The sequence below is a fragment of the Acinonyx jubatus genome, chromosome A2, assembly GCF_027475565.1.
Source record: "Acinonyx jubatus isolate Ajub_Pintada_27869175 chromosome A2, VMU_Ajub_asm_v1.0, whole genome shotgun sequence".
NCBI classification, from domain to species: domain Eukaryota; kingdom Metazoa; phylum Chordata; class Mammalia; order Carnivora; family Felidae; genus Acinonyx; species Acinonyx jubatus.
This window is the reverse complement of record NC_069383.1, coordinates 59,024,399-59,042,971: the sequence shown is the minus strand read 5'-3', so window position 1 is coordinate 59,042,971 and position 18,573 is coordinate 59,024,399.

The following is an 18,573-nucleotide window of genomic DNA, read 5'->3' as shown; positions in this document are numbered from 1 at the left end:
CCCCATTGTAGATACTTGATTAATATTTGCTACACACTCTTCACTGCCTTCACTGCACTTACTGAAAACAGATAAATATCTATTTTCTTATTTCCTATTTGCCACTGTGAACTGTAAACTACCCATGATCAATTTTTGTAGGAAGGGAAAAAATCTGCTTATCGAATTATAATATTCATGCATAAGAGTACACACACCCTTAGTGTAGAGGTGGACAAATTTTCACACATCGAGCACAATTGTATGACAAGTACCAAATTAAAACAGTGAAGATTAGCAACATGCCAGAACTCTGGGTACTATGTTCTAAGTTTGTTACACTCCAAAGGTAAACATTTTCTGACATCTTAAAAGCTAAGATTTCTTTTGCGTCTTCTTGGACTTGATATAAATAAAATTATATGGTGTGTGCTATTTTGTGTCTGGCTTCTTTTGTTCAACATAACTTTTATCAGATTCATTTTGTTTTGTGTAGTTGTAAATCATCCTCACTGCTGTATGTTATCACTTGTGTGAAGACACCACAATTTATCCCTTCTGCTGATTTGCATTTAGGTAATTTCTATTCCAAATAATACTGCTATGTGTCTTTTGGTGAACATATGTACATATCTCTGTGGTATTTATACCAAGCACTGCAATTGTTGGACCACAAGATATGTTCAATTTCAGTGGATGTGCCAGACAACTTTCCCAAAGTGGTTACACCAATTTCCACCTTTACCAGCAGTATGTGAATGAGGAATCGTAACTGGCTCATTTATCAATGTATCTCCTACACCTGTCATAGTGCTGGTCAGTTTTGGCTGAATAAATTCAATTGATGGTTATTAGAAGTAGCTAAATGACTATTAACTTTTCATTCATTTTTAAGGTTTGTAAGAAGCCAAAACTAGCCCACTTTATACTTTTGCCCAAAGCCACCCACAGGTAATCTGTCCCTGAAAGAAAAGATCTCTTCGTTGAATGCTGTTCTCCAGCACAATTAGCTGATACAATATCGCTCTGACAATGCAACAAAATGTGGATACGTTAGCACAAGAAGGCATGTCAATCTCAACTTTTCCAACTTGTCTTTATAGTTGAAGACACAGAGGCCTAAATAAACCAAATTAGGTTCCCTAAGATGAAGAAAACATTCTTGGGATTTATAAATGGACATATGTTTTGTTTCTTTAAAACTCTGGGTTAAATGATTATTTGACATGTATAAAATGTATTTGGCCAAGAACAGACTGGAGATTTTATTTCATTAGTATAAGATTCATATTTTTACTGTGATTGCCCTCCGAGACCCTTTTCTTCTTTTCATTACTTAAATAGAAGAAATTATTTTTGTAAAATTGCTTAGATTGTCTCTTTGGGATGAGGTTTGCTCTCTTTTTCACATGGTCTTATCAAAATCAGTTTAAGGATTAGTGGGGTTTTTTGGATGAACTTTTTATTTGTCCATTTCTTTTTGCCAGATGCATCTAACAAATCAAATCATGTTGAAGAATAATAAAGTTTTCAGTCTTTCATCTAAAGAATCGGCACTTCATAGTACATGCAATGAAAATGGAGAGAAATTCAGTTCCACATTTACTGTGTTCTTCCTCAACAACTATAAATACACTGAGGAGGGTGGAGTCTGAAGGGTTTCAAGTTCTGGGACAAAGACTGAATGTGGATAAAGATACACGTAGTATATTCTACTAATTGCATCAGAACTTTACCCCTTCTAGAGTATCAACACCCTTTGGCATGTTACCTGCAGTTTCTTCCAGTAAAGAAACAGAGTATACTTCCCCACTCTTTGACTTTAAATTCAGTTATGTGACTTTCTTTAGAAAATGGAATGTTAAGGGACATGAGTGACCAAATTCTTAAAAAAGCACCTCTGCTACTAGGCTCTCATGAGCCTCTCCTATAAACCTCTCTATGTGAGGGTGGAGGGTGGGGGAGAAGAAAAAACAAACAAACAAAAAACCTCTCCATGAGATACCCTAGCTAGCAGGCCAGTTCTTGCAGGAAAGCAAGAGGCTGAGCTTAACTGCCCCAGCTGAACCTAAACTATATCACCTGAACTCCAGCTGTCCTCCAGATTTATAAATGATTACCCTGATAGCAACCAGGCTAATCCAAAACCCATCTAGATCAAGTGACCCCCAGGAAACCCTTAGACCTATGATCTAAATAAGTACTTATTATTTTATGCCATTGGAATTTTGTGGTTGTTGTAAAGGAGCGGCATTGAAGACAGTTAACTGACACAGTATCATTAGGTAAGCACAGCTTGATTATGACCATGTTTACCAGAAGACGGTAAAAGGCACGGGTGCCACAGCAAGGCAACTTGTCAGTAAGAGGCTTATGTAAGTAGAGAGAATCTTAAAAACGGGACTACAGTTCAGCATATAGAGTTTAGAGGTCACATCTGTTCTAACAACAAGTAAAAACACTAAACAAACTGAAAAATCAACAACTCTTCTTAGATCTTTCAGAGAAATGAGATCATGAGGCATACCACCAGCCCCAAAGTGATTTTTATAACGTCTTATAGCTCTGAATCCTTTCCACCCATCTAATCTTATTACTAACACATTTTATGTGCCATGTTTGTTTTTCCAGAAACACACTAGATGCTGTGTAAGAGTAAACTACTGACTCACCTTAGGCCATTACTAAGGCCTATTAAATCTCAGGTCTTGACTGTAGTAGAAAAAAACAACTTTTTCAAGAAATAACAAATTGCAAAAAGCAAGGGCTAAAGTGAAGGACTGTCTAAGCTATCCCAAGCTTCATCAAGTTAAAAGAATATGTCAGTACTGACACTTTATTTGATATGGTTTGAAAACAGATTTTTGTATGAACATCCTTAAAAGAAGCTTAGGACTAAGAAAGAAGGAACCAAACAATTAAAATACAACTGACTGATTCAACTAACCCTATTTTGATATAGAAAACCATATCAAAGAGAACATGCATCAGTTAGACTTGCACAAAAACCTACTTTGTTTCATCTGCATTGCTAAGATTTTTCTGTTTTATTAGACAATGATTCTTTGTGTTAAGGGCGGTGCATATACACTGTAATTAGTCATCTGTCTGGGCTTCAAAAATCTGCTTGAGATGCTGATTTCACCTCCCAAAAGGACAGAATTATAGAATCAAGAAACATAGAAGGGAACTGGGAGTGTGGAATAATAAGTTGAAGTAATAAGCCTGGGAAAAGTTGGAAGAAAATAAGAAACATTGGGGAAAACACCATCCACATGAAACAGACTTTCCATCAATCCTTGACAAAGGCTGGATCCAATCTTAGCATTGAACCGCCTCTTCCAGCAAGCCTCACCAGCACTTTTTGTTTTTTGTTTTTTTCTATCGTTAATTTACAGCTGTCTGTAGCATTCATCTGCTCAATGAGATCCCAACCAGCCAGGAATCCGGGATTGTGCAAGGCCTACCATCAACAGGAGGGTGGAGTCTCAGCCCTCATTTCCCATGGCGGGAAGAATATGAGGTGGCAGCTCTGGGCATCTTGCTGTCTCAACAGGGTCTCAACAGCCTCTGCCTGTCTCATAGCAACAGTCAGTCCCAACTCCCTCATCCACTAAGGGATTCTCTGGTTTGGGAAAAACTAAGGAAATTGTTCCTCCCCAGGAGGCTACCAACTTGTTACGTAAGAGCTACACAAATGATACAAAACATCGCTTACCTCTCTAAGAGACTTCAGTCTAATTGAAGGGTAAAAAAACGATGTACACAAAACCTGTGCAACGAAGTGGTTGATTACATGGTTGCAACAAATGAGACAGACATCTGATAATATTATTTCTGTTTCCATTTCAAAAGAATTTGATTGTTATTCCAAGGTTTAGGTGTTATAGGGTAATCGAAATAGCTTACTAGTAACAGCTGCTATACCTTGTATGTAATTTCTAGTTTCCCCTATGGAAAGCAAATACCAAACAGGAGGGAAAAAAAAAGGGATTAATAGCCAACTACTATTTCAAAATTACCAAGTCATACCCTATTTCTAGTATAGAATAATTAAAACATGAAGTTTTTTCATCTATAGAAATGAAAATTCTAATGTTCCTAGTGTTCCTTCCTCTTCTAATGTAAAAAAGACACCAATAGAGAGTTAATATCCATATTAAATGCAGGCATTAATTAGGAATGTAAGGTTTCTAAAAGATATAAAACAAATTTGCCAAGTATATTAAGGTTATACTGGTATAAAAAAGTTGCATCACTTTCTTTATGCCAATAAACTATGTTGAAAGAATCTTTAGTAACAAAGCCTCTATTGATACCTTCTAAATATCTTCTTGTGAGGCCAAGGATAAGATATACTTCCAGATACAGCAGGCATATTAACCTGGAATTTTGCCATTACTTTTTAGAATGATGTTAAATGTTTTACTTCTATTTATGTCATTGTGTTCTGGATTTCTCTTCATAAAATCGTCTTGGAATATAAAAGAAAATATATATGACACAGAAATGAGTAAATAAGGGAAAGATTAATCAGGGTGTCAAAGAAGACTATAATTTATTTGTAAGGCATAACTACTGATAGCATAGAGCATTTTAAGGAGGTTATAATAGAAGACTGAGAAATGTGCAAGAAATACTTAGAAGTGTAGTTTAAATAAACTATAAAATCTTGCACAAGTTTTCCAAAATTATATGACGTTTACTATTTTCAGAGAATATACTCAAGTTCATGTGTTATTATCTTATTTTGCATTATTAATTATTGTTAATGTTATTAAGCTTTAATGATCCATTGGAATGCAGGAAAAATATTTGTATTCATTTTAACTCATTTTATTCTATTCCTGTTTTTAAATTTATTTCATAATGTATATAACACATTAATATGGTTATATAATTTGTAAGTAAATAAATAAATGTGTATTGGAAAAAGGTAATCATAGTTTGCTTTTTTTTTCTTGTGGAGGATATGCTCAAAAAATTTAGAGAATGACTTTAGAGGGTTATTAGCCATCAGTTAACACAGATTATAAAAAGAAAAAACAGACTAAAGCAATAGTCTGAACATTTAAAATTAGATTGATACATTGCATTGGAATTATGAAAAAGCAGAAATGAAGCGAGAAACTACTATTTCTGTTGTTGAAGAAATGAATGATAAAGTGTGAGCCTTTGGTGACCTATTGGTAAAGTAAACAAATACAATAGTATTAAGTATAGGGGTGAAAGGAGCATAAATGCATGAAAATACTTCCTACCTCAATTCTTGTGTCACAAGATACATGAAATAAATAGGAAATGACAACATAGCCAAGAAAAACAAACTTAGGATGATTCAAAAAGGCAATGGATAAAGGCATTAACTGTGTGTGTGTGTGTGTGTGTGTGTGTGTGTGAGAGAGAGAGAGAGAGAGAGAGAGAGGAGATCTCCTTCCTTGAAAGATGCCAAAGCTTTTCATTTTTATTTTAAATTAAATAAGATCAGCCCAGGGGTGCCTGGGTGGCTCAGCTGGCTAAGCATCTGACTTTGACTCAGGTCATGATCTCACAGTTTGTGTATTTGAGCTGTCAGCACAGAGCCTGCTCCAGATCCTCTGTCTCCCTCTCTCTTTGCCACTCCTCTATTTGCATGCTCTCTTTCTCATTCTCTCTCTCTCTCAAAAAAAAAAAAAAAAATTAAAAAATAAAGAAAAGAAAAGAAAAGAAAAGAATAAAAGAAAATAAAAGAAAATCAGTTCAGAATATCTTCCAAAAATATTTCTGTCCTCCATCTTGCATTCTCCTATCTTGCTAACTCTTGCTTCTTTAATGTGCTTCTCCCCTTCTTCCTCCTAGTCTACTTTCTGGATCAAGAACTTGGAGAAGAAATCCCTACCCAAGTCTACATTCTCCCCCACTCAGCTAGCTGGTCTTAACAAAGAAACACAATAATAACAATAACAATAGCAGTAACCACTAACACTGTCAGCGCTTACATTCAGAAACTCGTTTAAGCCACATATAATTACCCCATTTTATAGATGAGGAAATTGAGGTACATGTTGTTCAAACAGTACCTAAGCACAAGGCCAGGATTCATACCCAGGTATTATAGCTCCAGTACTTGTACTCTTGACTACTGTTCAATACTAACAGTATGCCACATAAAATACAAGTGGTTTGAATAGATTCTACATTTAATCTTTTCCTTGTCTTCCTATTCCTAGGATCTTAACATTTTAGAACCTTTGTTTGATCAAGTAATATTATCATTAGTGGATTAAACCCAACATATGGCCTTTCAAGTATAAGGGAATGGAAGAAGAGGAACAGGGAACTATTCCACTTACAGATGTTATTGCTATGCATTCAGATGTAGGTAAAGAAGAAATTGCAAAGTTGGCAGTACTTCTTATCCTTTGTACATCTAAAGGCTCTGCTCGGCAGTGTAACCACTAAGCAAAGCCTGGCACAGCTGTTCATTCTTTCTCCTCGTCTTTTATCTATGTAGTGCTTCCTCTTAAAGTGAGTCTTTGAAATTCTGAAAGCCGAGTGCTTCATTTCCCATCATTCCACACCTAAGCCAACTTTCAAAATTGGCTTTGATGTGTATTTAAAGTGTCTTGGCATTCCTCTGCCATCATTCCCTGGATCCGTCCCACTCTGTGAAACTGTGATATGATCGTCCCAGTCCCAAATGAAGAAGCCAGCTGCATATGGAACCATGATGATAATCTATAACTTCGTGTAGGTCGTGGGTTACACTGATGAGTGCTGGAGAGTATAGCATTAATGGGTAAGGGCTACGTGTTTTGAAATCATGCAGGAGTAATGTAGCCACCCTTCTTTTAATCTGGAGACCTTCAACCTTGTGGTTTTAGATCTTAAGTTTCCTTCTCACCATAGATCATGACAGCTACCAAGCTTAAATGCTGCCTGATTCAAATGCTTTATTTTCTAAGGTTGTGGAACAACCCTAACATAGTATATATTTGTATTCTAGATAATGCCTTTTAGTGAGCATTATCATATGTGAATTGTTCTCATTTGATTTCCAGGGAATTTATGGAACAGATGGTTCCTTCTTCTTCCAATGAATAGACTATTTCAGAGCTTGAATGGCCTTCATGAAATAAACTTTCAAATAGAAATGGATTTGTAGTTAGTCATTCACCTGTGACTGCATGTTCTAATGACATGGTTGTTATTAAAATATGTAACAACAATAATAGCAAAAATAAACATCCAACTACTACCTCCTACATAGAATGTAAGTGTATAAAAATTTCTCAGAGGCTATAGGAGTCTACAGTGTACATGGCCCACTTTTTCAAGTGCTACATGAGATATTGCTCAAAATATTATCTCAGATTTTGTCTTTTTGGCCGGTTTCTTGAATCACATGATATCTAATCTTAAGGCAGGGCATCTAAAACTCTCAGAATTTCTCCCAAATGTCTCTTTCAGATTTTTGCCTCGAGTATAAAATAATGAAGTGGGGAAGACTAATGAGGGAAGGGAACTTGGAGAGCATCTTAGTACAGTAAAACCTTGGCTTGAGAGCATAATTCATTCCGGAAACATGTTTGTAATCCAAAGCACTTGTATATCAAAGCAAATTTCCCCATAAGAAATCATGGAAGGTCAGATGATTTGTTCCACAATCCAACAATATTCATATAAAAATGACTACAATACTCTAATCTAATACAAAATAATAAAGAAAATATGAAATATAGAGAAAAATAAACAAATTAACCTGCACTTACCTTTAAAACCCTTTGTGGCTGGTTTGAGGGAGACGAGATACAGGGGGGTTATTATGTAGGACAACTTTCACCATCACTAACAGAATCACTGCTATCTATGGGTTCAATGGAATCTTTTTCTTTTCGTGCAACTTTAACAAGGAACCTATCCAATAACACTTACTTTTGCCTTCTTTTGAGGATTTCGGGGAAATGGGACATTGCATTCTCATTAAACAGACTTGCCCCTTTCACTGCTACTGCCTTATTTGGGTGGTGCTTTTCTACAGAATTTTGCATTGTTTCCTACATTTTACGCATCTGCCTAATCTCGTTTGAACTGAGTGATTCCTCCACCTTTTTTTCTTCTTCCTCTGCAGACGAGATTTCCTCCATAACCTCTTGTTGTTGCTCCCGAAGCAGATCCATCAGTTTGTCAGTGGTCACCTCCGCCTGAGGCCTGAGGCGGAGCATCAGAGCACGGGAGATGATCACCCACAATCCTGTAGCACGTGAGAGAGAACCATTGGCTCAGCTGTGATCATGTGACATTCGGCATCACGTGCTACTTGTATGGCAAAACGTTGCTCGTTTATCAAGTCAAGTTTTTTAAAACGTTTGCTCGTCTTGCAGAACACTGGCAGAACAAGTTCCTCACAATCCAAGGTTTTACTGTATCTACATTCTAGGAATTAAAAACAAAGAAAGATTCTATAACAACTCAGTGCCTACTTAATGTAACACACTGTTCCAGACGTTGTAAAGAAAAGTATGCTAGAGGAGATTGTGCCAGACAACTTAGGTTTTGCTCTCCATATCCACCCTCTACTCTTCACCCTCCCCTAAGATTAATCTATATGGATTACATCCACCACTCCCAAGCCCACGGCCTCTGGTGGGGACTGCCAACGGAGAGACCGGCCAGGGGATCAATCAGAGGAGGAAGGAGAAAGGAAAGTGAGGAGACTATTATTCTCTAGGTTCTCTTGATTTGCAGGTTCTTCTAAATGACTCCTCAAATCGACCATAGCCCTCTGCTCCTCTTCCTGGGTGCCCTTGCCTGCCAAAGTCCCATACCTCATCCTTCCCTCTTTTCTTATGGTCTCAGGCTGTGACAGCTTTGCTGTGCTCCTCTGCTGCTCTTCCACCATTGTCTTGTGCTTTCCTGACATGCCCACCCCCACCCCAGACTTGTATAATTAATCCCCCTGTAAATAAATCCTCCTTAACTTATTCTGAGTGTGTTGTCTGTTTTCCTTTGGGGATGCTAACTAATACAGAGATGTCAACTCAGATCTCGAGAGGTTTATACTTTAGCTGAATTTTCTAAAGCCATTCAGAAACAGTAGACTTGAGATTGGAATTAAGGTCTCCTAACTCCTGAGGGAGAAATCGTTTAAGTAGCCACATGTGGCCCACAGACCAGTTTAGCCTAATTTTAAACAGCTTTAAAAACTTAAACCCAATAAGTAGATTGGTATGCAGAGTTCAGTAGGTACAGGACTGTTGTTGTTGTTGTTTTCAAGTCTACTGCTAATATTTAAAAATTAGGAAAGTTCATACAAAGTATTTGGACTTTTGGTGGAATTTTTGCTACTCTATGGCAGAGAACTCTGTTATGCAGGGTTTTTTTTTCTATCATCCTCATCATTTTCCCTTGTCTTACTTCTAAGCTACTGGTGCTAGTAGCCACTGACTTTGCAAACCTTCCCTTCGTGTACTTTCTCTTCCAGACATGTTTGTATTTGAGAGGAATCAAAAATGTTAAAAAATGGAAATGACCTAGTGTAGGATACTAGGTCTCAGTAGTTAAAAAAGGGCTGGAGAGAGGATTTTTGTTTGTTTATATTTGTTTTGTTTGTTTGTTGTTTTCACCAGGGAAGGAGAGGAGCAGGTCATCTCATGGCCTTGAAATTGAACAGCATCTGAAAATTCCTCTTCTGGGCAGCAGTCCTGAGAGACTGTGGCTTTTCGGAACTCATTCCAAAGCTGTGTTATGGTGTTGATTGTGTGCCCTTACAAGCCTTTTTCCCCTGTCATCAGCATTTTCCAGCTCTTCATTTCAACTTAACACACAGCTCTTCTGGTACTGTGGTCATCCTCCCATTGAATATACTTATCACGACTACTGGTAATAAAAGAGACAATAAAACAAAACAGAAAATCCTTAACCCAGAAGGTCCAGAAAGCACACCTGTTTCAGTTTAATAATATTACTGAATCTAAAATGTCTTAACTCCAAAGGAACACTATGATCAAAAAAGAGCCTTCTTCCAGTTCCAACATCTGCCAGAGGCATTCTCTTGGCTTTTCTTTCCCATTATATGGATTGAAGAATGGGGATATGATATAAATTTACATAAATGCAATTCACGTCTTTAAAAAAGTAGTACCCTCAAACATAAGTTAATGACTAAGAACCAACTTAAGTTATGCAATATCAGTATGGTTTGCATGGTATCACTGCGACCTACTGCTGTAATCTATAAACATCTCCACATTTGGGGAAATTACTTTGCTGGGAGTTTACCCTACTCAGCCAGCCAGATCACCCCATGACTCCTCTCCCGAGCAAATTGATTGCCATGACATTATTTCTAAAGTGTACAATTATTTTAAAATATCTATGCAAATGTTGGATACAAGCAATATTTGGTGCCCTAGATGAACAAATACCTAAATATTTTGTTTGCTAAGATGCCTGGGTGGCTCAGTCAGTTAAGCGTCTGACTTTGGCTCAGGTCATGATCTCATGGGTCATGAGTTCAAGCCCAGAGTCCAGGCTCTGTGCTGACAGCCTGAAGCCTGGAGCCAGCTTCGGATTCTGTGTCCCCTCTCTCTGCTCCTCCCCCACTTGCACTCTGTCTCTCTCTCTCTCTCAAAAATAAACAGTGAAATTTTTTTAATAAATAAATAAATAAATAAATATTTTGCTGAACTTGTCTATAGCTATTGCCTTTAGTCCTGCTATCATCAGCAAAATAAAATGATTCCATTTAATCTATGGAAGCTATTAGGAAACAGGAATTTTTATATTGAATATTGTTCAGAAAAAGATGGTCTTTTAAAAAACAATTTATTAGGATATCTAAATAAGGAGAAAATTCTGTATAAAATTCATAACAACTTTGTACTAAAAGATAGGTTCTTTTCAGGAAGTTAGTGCTAAGATTATGTCTGCTTGAAAATAAAGGCTTCAGCTCAATTTGGCCGACCTAAAAATCATAAGGAAAAAACAAATTTTTTTCCAGTATACGTTTATTGTTTGTTATAGTCTACCTCAAATTTTTATGACAATGTTAGTGTTCCCTTTTTAAATATTTTTTTTCTGTTCTAAGTCCAGATAGTGCAATATAGATAATGGATCATAGCAATGATGTCCTATGAATCTTGCTCAAAAATGAGATTATATGTAATTACTTTTGCATTTTGCAGGAGGGCATTTTTTTATCTTCTTAATTGGATTACCATTTGTTTACCAATATGTTCTTAGAACCTAGTAGACACACACTAGATTTTCAACAAATATTAAACAAATGAATAGATTAATGAATGAATTCCAAATATCACAAAATATTTTGACCACTTACATAATAATATGTATTTATATTTAAGGTTTTCAAAATGAAAACTGTCAACAGAACATAACGTTATTATTTTCCAATAAAACCCATTTCTCTGTATTAGATTATAGCTGCTTTCTCTTATTATTTTTCTAGAAATGAGTAGACAATAGAGTAGCAATACTATTTTTTATAGAGAAAATTTCTAGTTTGTTTTGTGCAAAGTTGCCTCATCTTTCCCTGGTCTTTAACATGTTCCTGGTGTTTGCTCAAGTTTAGACAAAATGTGAGAGATGTCCAGTAACAGGCTATAGTTTCAGCCCTCCTGGAGCTGGGTCTCCAATTTTGTTTTATATTGCCTACCTTAACAAGGTATTGATTATGATGAAGTATGTCAATTCCATAACACGTCTGACCAAAATCTTACTCTGAAATTTCACAATTGAATGAACTGGAAACATCATCAGAACCAGAGAGTAGCACTAGTCAATTCTGCCTTTGTGGGTGTCAGTGTGGTTGAAAATATGGCCTAATTTTGGAGGATAACAGAATGTGAATATTTTAGGCTAGAAGGCACATTAGACATTATCTGGTCCACGTCGCTTATTTTATAAGGTAATTGAGCCTTAGGAACATTAAGACACAAATATAATTTCACCCCACTGACTAGCAGCAGCAGAGTTTAAACTATATCCCAGATCTTCTGTTTATAAGTTCACGTCAGCATTTTTCACAGAGTTAGAAAAAACAAACGTAAATTTATATGGAACCACAAAAGAACCCAAATAGCCAAAGCAATCTTGAAAAAGAAGAGCAAAGCTGGAGACATCACAATTCCCAACTTCATTAATCCCTGACAAAGGAAGCAAGGATATCCAATGGGGAAAAGACAGGATCTGCAGCAAATCGTGTTGAGAAAACTGGACAGCAACATGCAAAAGAATGAAACTGGACTACTTTCTTAAATGATACATAAAAATAAATCCAAAATGGATGAAAGATCTAAATGTGAAACCTGCAACTATAAAAATCCTAGAAGAGAACATAGGCATTAACCTCTTTGACATCGACCATAGCAACATTTTTCTACATATGTCTGTTGAGGTAAGGGAAACGAAAGCAAAAATAAACTATTGGGACTACATCAAAATAAAAAGCTTCTGCACAACAAAGGAAACAATCAACAAAACTAAAAGGCAACCTATGGAATGAGAGAAAATATATGCAAATGATATATCTCATAAAAGACTAGTATCCAAATATATTAAGTATGTATGGGTGCCTGGGTAACTCAGTTAGTTAAACAAACATCTGACTCTTGATCTCAGCTTAGGTCTTGATCTCAGGGTCATGAGTTCAATCCCCATGTCAGGCTCTGCTTTGGGCTCTGCATTGATCTCCACATTGGACATAAAGCCTACTTAAAGAAAAAGAAAAACTTGTAAAACTCAGCACCCAAAAAACAAATAATCCAACTAAAAATGGGCAGAAGACATCAATAGACATTTTTCCAAAGAAGACTATAGATGGCCAAGAGACATGATCATCAGGTAAATGCAAATAAAAATTATAATGAGATATCACCTCACACTTGTCAGAATGGCTAAAATCAACAACACAAGAAACAAGAGGTGTTGGCGAGGATGTGAAGAAAGGGAAACCCTCCTGCACTGTTGATGGGAACACAAATGGTACAGCCACTCTGGAAAACAGTGTGGAGGCTCTTCAAAAAAGTTAAAAATAGAACTACTCTGTGATCCAGCAATCCACTACTAGGTATTTACCCAAAGAATACAAAAATACCCATTCAAATACTCACACACCTCAATGTTTATAGAAGCATTATTTACAGTAGCCGAATCATGGAAATAGCCCGTGTCCACCAACTAATGAATGAATAAAGAAGATGTGATATGTGTGTGTGGTGTGTGGTGTGTGGTGTGTGGTGTGTGGTGTGTGTGTGTGTGTGTGTGTGTGTGTGTAGCCATTAAAAGAATGAAATCTTGCCATTTGCAATGACATGGATGGAGCTAGAGAGTATTAAGCTAAGCAAAATAAATCAGAGAACTACAAATACCATATTATTTCACTCAGATGTGGAATTTAAGAAGCAAAACATGAGCAAAGGGAAAAAAAGAGAGAGAGAGGTAAACTAAGAAACAGACTCCTAACTACAGAGAACAAACTGATGTTTACCAGAGGAGAGGTGGGTGGGGCGAATGGGTTAAATAGGGAAGGGGATTTAGGTAGGCACTCCTGGTGATGAGCACCGGGTGTTGTATGGAAGTATTGAATCATTATATTGTACACTTGAAACTAATATTACACTGTATGTTAACTAAATGAAATTTGAACAAAAACTTAGAAACAAAACAAGTTTGCATGTCTTGAAGTCACTTGTATAAAAAGACTACATAAAAAAGCTGCAGGGGGGCCTGCATGGCTCAGTTAAAAGACCGACTCTTGATTTCCTCTCAGGTCATGATCTCACAGTTTCATGAGTTCGAGCCCCGCATGAGACTTCGCACTGACAGTGCAGAGCCTGCTTGGGATTCTCTGTTTCCCTCTCTCTCTGCCCCTCAACACTATCTCTGTCTCTCTCAAAATAAATAAATGTAAAAAAAAATTTTTTTTTAAGCTGCAAATAAGTTAAATTGAAAACTTCATTGTTTATTACTTTTTTAGAATGTCAAATTAAGGGGTACCTGGGTGGCTCAGTTGGTTAAGCGTCCAACTTCGGCTCAGGTCATGATCTCACAGTTTGTGGGTTCGGGCCCTGCATCGGGCTCTGTGCTGACAGCTAGGAGCCTGGAGCCTGCTTCAGATTCTGTGTCTCCCTCTCTCTCTTGGCCCCTCCCCCACTCACGCTCTGTCTCTCTCACTCTCTCTCTCTCTAAAATAAACATTAAGGTCAAACTAAGTCACAGATTAAATGTAAAACACTTCTTAATCAGTATACAAACTTGTCAAAATTAACCAATTCTTAGGAAAGACAGTATTGAACAAGCAAAATGGAACTTCATTTGATTATTAAATGCATCTGGCACGTTTTATCTTTGGATTGCAACAAAGAAATCCGTAGCAAGGAAGAGTTGGTTATTTTTTTTTACTTTAAACTTGAGGAATTAAAAAAACTTGAAATATTTTATAACATATAAGCTACATATGAGAAGAAAGAGAGGAAACAAAGCAAACAAATATATTGAAAGCTCCAGCTGGTAAAGATTGTCAGTCAAAGCTGACCCTTGAACAACATGGAGGTTAGGAATACCAACCTCTTTTTTTTTTTAATGTTTTTTTATTATTTATTTTTGAGAGAGAGAGACAGAGAGAGACAGAGAGAGTGAGTGGGGGAGGGGCAGAGAGAGAGGGAGACACAGAATCCGAAGCAGGCTCGAGGCTCTGAGCTGTCAGCACAGAACCTGATGTGGGGCTTGAACCCATGGCCGCCAGATTATGACCTAAGCTGAAGTTTGATGCTCAAATGACTGAGCCACCCAGGAGCCCCTAGTGATACCAACCTCTTGCAGTCAAAAAGTCATGTATAACTTGTGACTCCCCCCAAATTTAACTACTGATAGCCTACTGTTGACCAGAAGCCTTATCAATAACAAAAATAGTTAACACACATTTTTATGTTATATATATTATATGCTATATTTTTAAAATAAAGTAAGCTAGAGAAAAAATGTTAAGAAAATCATAAGAGAAAGGCAACTGAGAGAATGGGAGAAGATATTTGCAAATGACATATCAGATAAAGGGTTAGTATCCAAAATCTATAAATAACTTATCAAACTTAACAGCCAAAAACCAAAGAATCCAGTGAAGAAATGGGCAAAAGACATGAATAGACATTTCTCCAAAGAAGACATCCAGATGGCCAACCGACACATGACAAAATGCTCAACTTCACTCATCATCAGGGAAATACAAATCAAAACCACAATGAGATATCACCTTACACCTGTCAGAATGGCTAACATGAACAACTCAGGCAACAACAAATGTTGGTAAGGATCTGGAGAAATTGGATCTCTTTTGCATTGTTGGTGGGAATGCAAGCTGGTGCAGCCACTCTGGAAAACAGTATGGATTTTCCTCAAAAAACTAAAAATAGAACTACCCTATGACCCAGCAATTGCATTACTAGGTACACTTTATCCACAGGATACAGGTGTGCTGTTTCAAAGGGACACATGCACCCCAATGTTTATAGCAGCACTATCCACAATAGCCAAAGTATGGAAAGAGCACAAATGTCCATCGATGGATGAATGGATAAGAAGATGTGGTATATATATACATATATACAATGGAGTATTACTTGGCAATCAAAAAGAATGAAATCTTGTCATTTGCAACTACGTGGATGGAACTGGAGGGTATTATGCTAAGTGAAATTAGTCAGTCAGAGAAAGACAAGTATCCTATGACTTCACTCATATGAGGACTTTAAGAGACAAAACAGATGAACATAAGGGAAAGGAAACAAAAATAATACAAAAACAGGGAGGGGAACAAAACAGAAGAGACTCATAAATATGGAGAACAAACAGAGGGCTATGGGAGGGGGTGTGGGTGGGGGATGGGCTAAATGGGTAAAGGGCACTAGGGAATCTACTTGTGAAATCATTGTTGCACTATATGCTAATTAATTTGGATGTAATTTTTTTTACAAAATTAAAAATTAAAACAACAACAAAAAAAGAAAATCGTAAAAGAAAATACATTTATAGTACTGTACCATAACAAATCCATGTGTTACTGGACCGACACCTTCCAACCCATGTTGTTCAAGGGTCAACGGTATAGACATAGAGTGCAAATTAAAGATTGCATGGATTGTCAAAAAATTCTGGTTACTAGACTGCTGGGTTCTGTGTTTTAGTCTGTCTCTCAATGCCAAATTTAGATCAACACCTCAATGAATAAGAGGACTCAAATGATCACTGTGTGAAAATTAACCAAGATTGCAATGTAAAAGAGTTTTAAATTTGTGTGAATTTAATAACAAATTCCCAAAAAAAGGCATTTATTCCCACTGAAAAAAAAAGTGATAGTTATAGTTTTAACAGTGAATAAATAAATATCTTTAAGCCTATCAAACCCTTGATCAGTTTTAATAACAATGAATTTGGGTTGAATATATTTACATCACTGATGATATCATTCAATTTAGACACTCTGCCTCAGATTCAAGGGCCTAATCCAATTGCTAAAAAAATGAAATCACTAATATAAGGTAATCCTTAGTGTGTAGTTACTAAAATTCAAAGGAAAACATTAAGGTTTCTTCATAAATCTCCCAAACTGTTTCATTCTTCTTTGTTTGTGACAGAAAACAAATCCTTCAGCAAGCAAGCCTGCCAATGTGGAGGATGAACACTCAGTCTAATTTGCACTGGAAATAATTATGCAGTCAGTTTGGCACTCATTTTAAACAATTCTTGAACCAGGAAGCTAAAACATCCTTCCATTGGGATTTCTGCGGTACTTGCCATCCTGTAGCTCTTCAAGACAATTTACAAACTATGCAGGTAAAGGCACCAAATGCAACGTTAGATAAAGAGTCAGGAATAATGGATAAACCAATGGAATTGAAAATGATACTGACAAGGAGAATGCCTTTTGCAGTATCTATTCTAGAAGGTCTCCCTTTGTGAATGTAATAATAGTGGCCAAATGTCGACTTAGTTCACAAGTCTCGACTCATTTAACACAACACAGAGCTGTATTTTAATAGGTTTCAATAGGACCAAGATGGAAGTCACCAGTCTACACTTAAGGGAAGTAAACATCCTAACAAGAGAATGCACTCTAGCACTGAGGATCCTAAATCATTTTCCCTCTGAATTCCTTCTGAGTGTCTCCAAGGATTTCATCAAAGATTTTCCATGCATTTCACTTTCCATTAGAACTGTATGACTACAGGAAGTATATAAATGCCGAATTTAAGGTATGCAATGAGTTGCCACTTTAGTGCTAAAAAACATTTTCAAGAGTTACATCAAATTCAAATAATGTTTTAAATCCAACTATAATGAATTTGATTTTGATACCTAAATTTCATAGTGATTGCAAAAAAAAGGGTATTTCACATGGCAAATTTAAATGTTCAAAGACTTTATTCAGCTGTTAGGAAGTTTCCTGGTTTTGCTTTGACAGAGTGCTATTCTTTCCACCATAACTACCTAGTTTAACCATTCTATTCAATACCTATTCAAGTAAATATCATGCTAAATAGATATATCAGGTTATGTAATTAAAAAATAATAATTCTAGTAGCAGATAGAATGATACAGCAAGGCCTTCTAGTAAAACCTTATTAATTTGATATTGAGCTGGAATAGATTAAGTTTCTTTTTAATATTAAAAAAAAAAAAGCGGGTCACCTGGATGGCTCAGTCAGTTAAGAGTCCGACTTTGGCTTAGGTCATGATCTCACCATTTGTGGGTTCGAGACCCACATCGGGCTCTGTGCTGACAGCTCAGAGCCTGGAGCCTGCTTCAGATTCTGTGTCTCCCTCTCTCTCTGTCCTTCCCCCACTCACACACTCTCCCTCTCTCTCTCTCTCTCTCTCTCTCAAAATTTCACACACTCTCCCTCTCTCTCTCTCTCTCTCTCTCTCTCTCAAAATTAAATTTTTTAAAGCAACTTAATTTTCATTGCTTTTCAAAAAAATACACAGTAAAATAAACATGGCTGATAGAATATTGCCAATTAGCAATTATTTGTAATTAATGTAAATGAATAAATATAAGTAATTTGTAGAAAAATGTTAATTCTTTTGTAAGTAGGTATTTCCAAAGGTTCTATGTGCATGTTTAACTAGGGTATAGCACACTATCTGTATTATTTATTTGTATATGTGCTATTAAATTTTCTTTCATTTTTGTTATTAATATACACATCTATCTATATATCTAATGTATGTATAAATATCAATATTAGTATCTATATTCTATCTACGAAGCCTCTTGAAAAAGTCCTTGTTCACAACAACAAAAATAAATTTGACAAACAAATCCTTAATGGATAGATATTATGAATGTGAACTAGAGGTCAGAATCTACTGAAATTATCACAATTCACCATTTTGAAATGATAGCTACTAAGGTGAGAGGACAATTACGCATAGTTTAATCAGAAAAAAAAAAAAAAACAACAACCCTGAAATAAAATCAGCAATTCAGATGCAAGTGCTTTTTCGCCTTTTTAAATAACTGTAAAGCTACTCTTTCTGTTGACTTTTAATTTGCACTCTTCTCTGGGAGCTTGATTGTATCCTAGGCCTTTC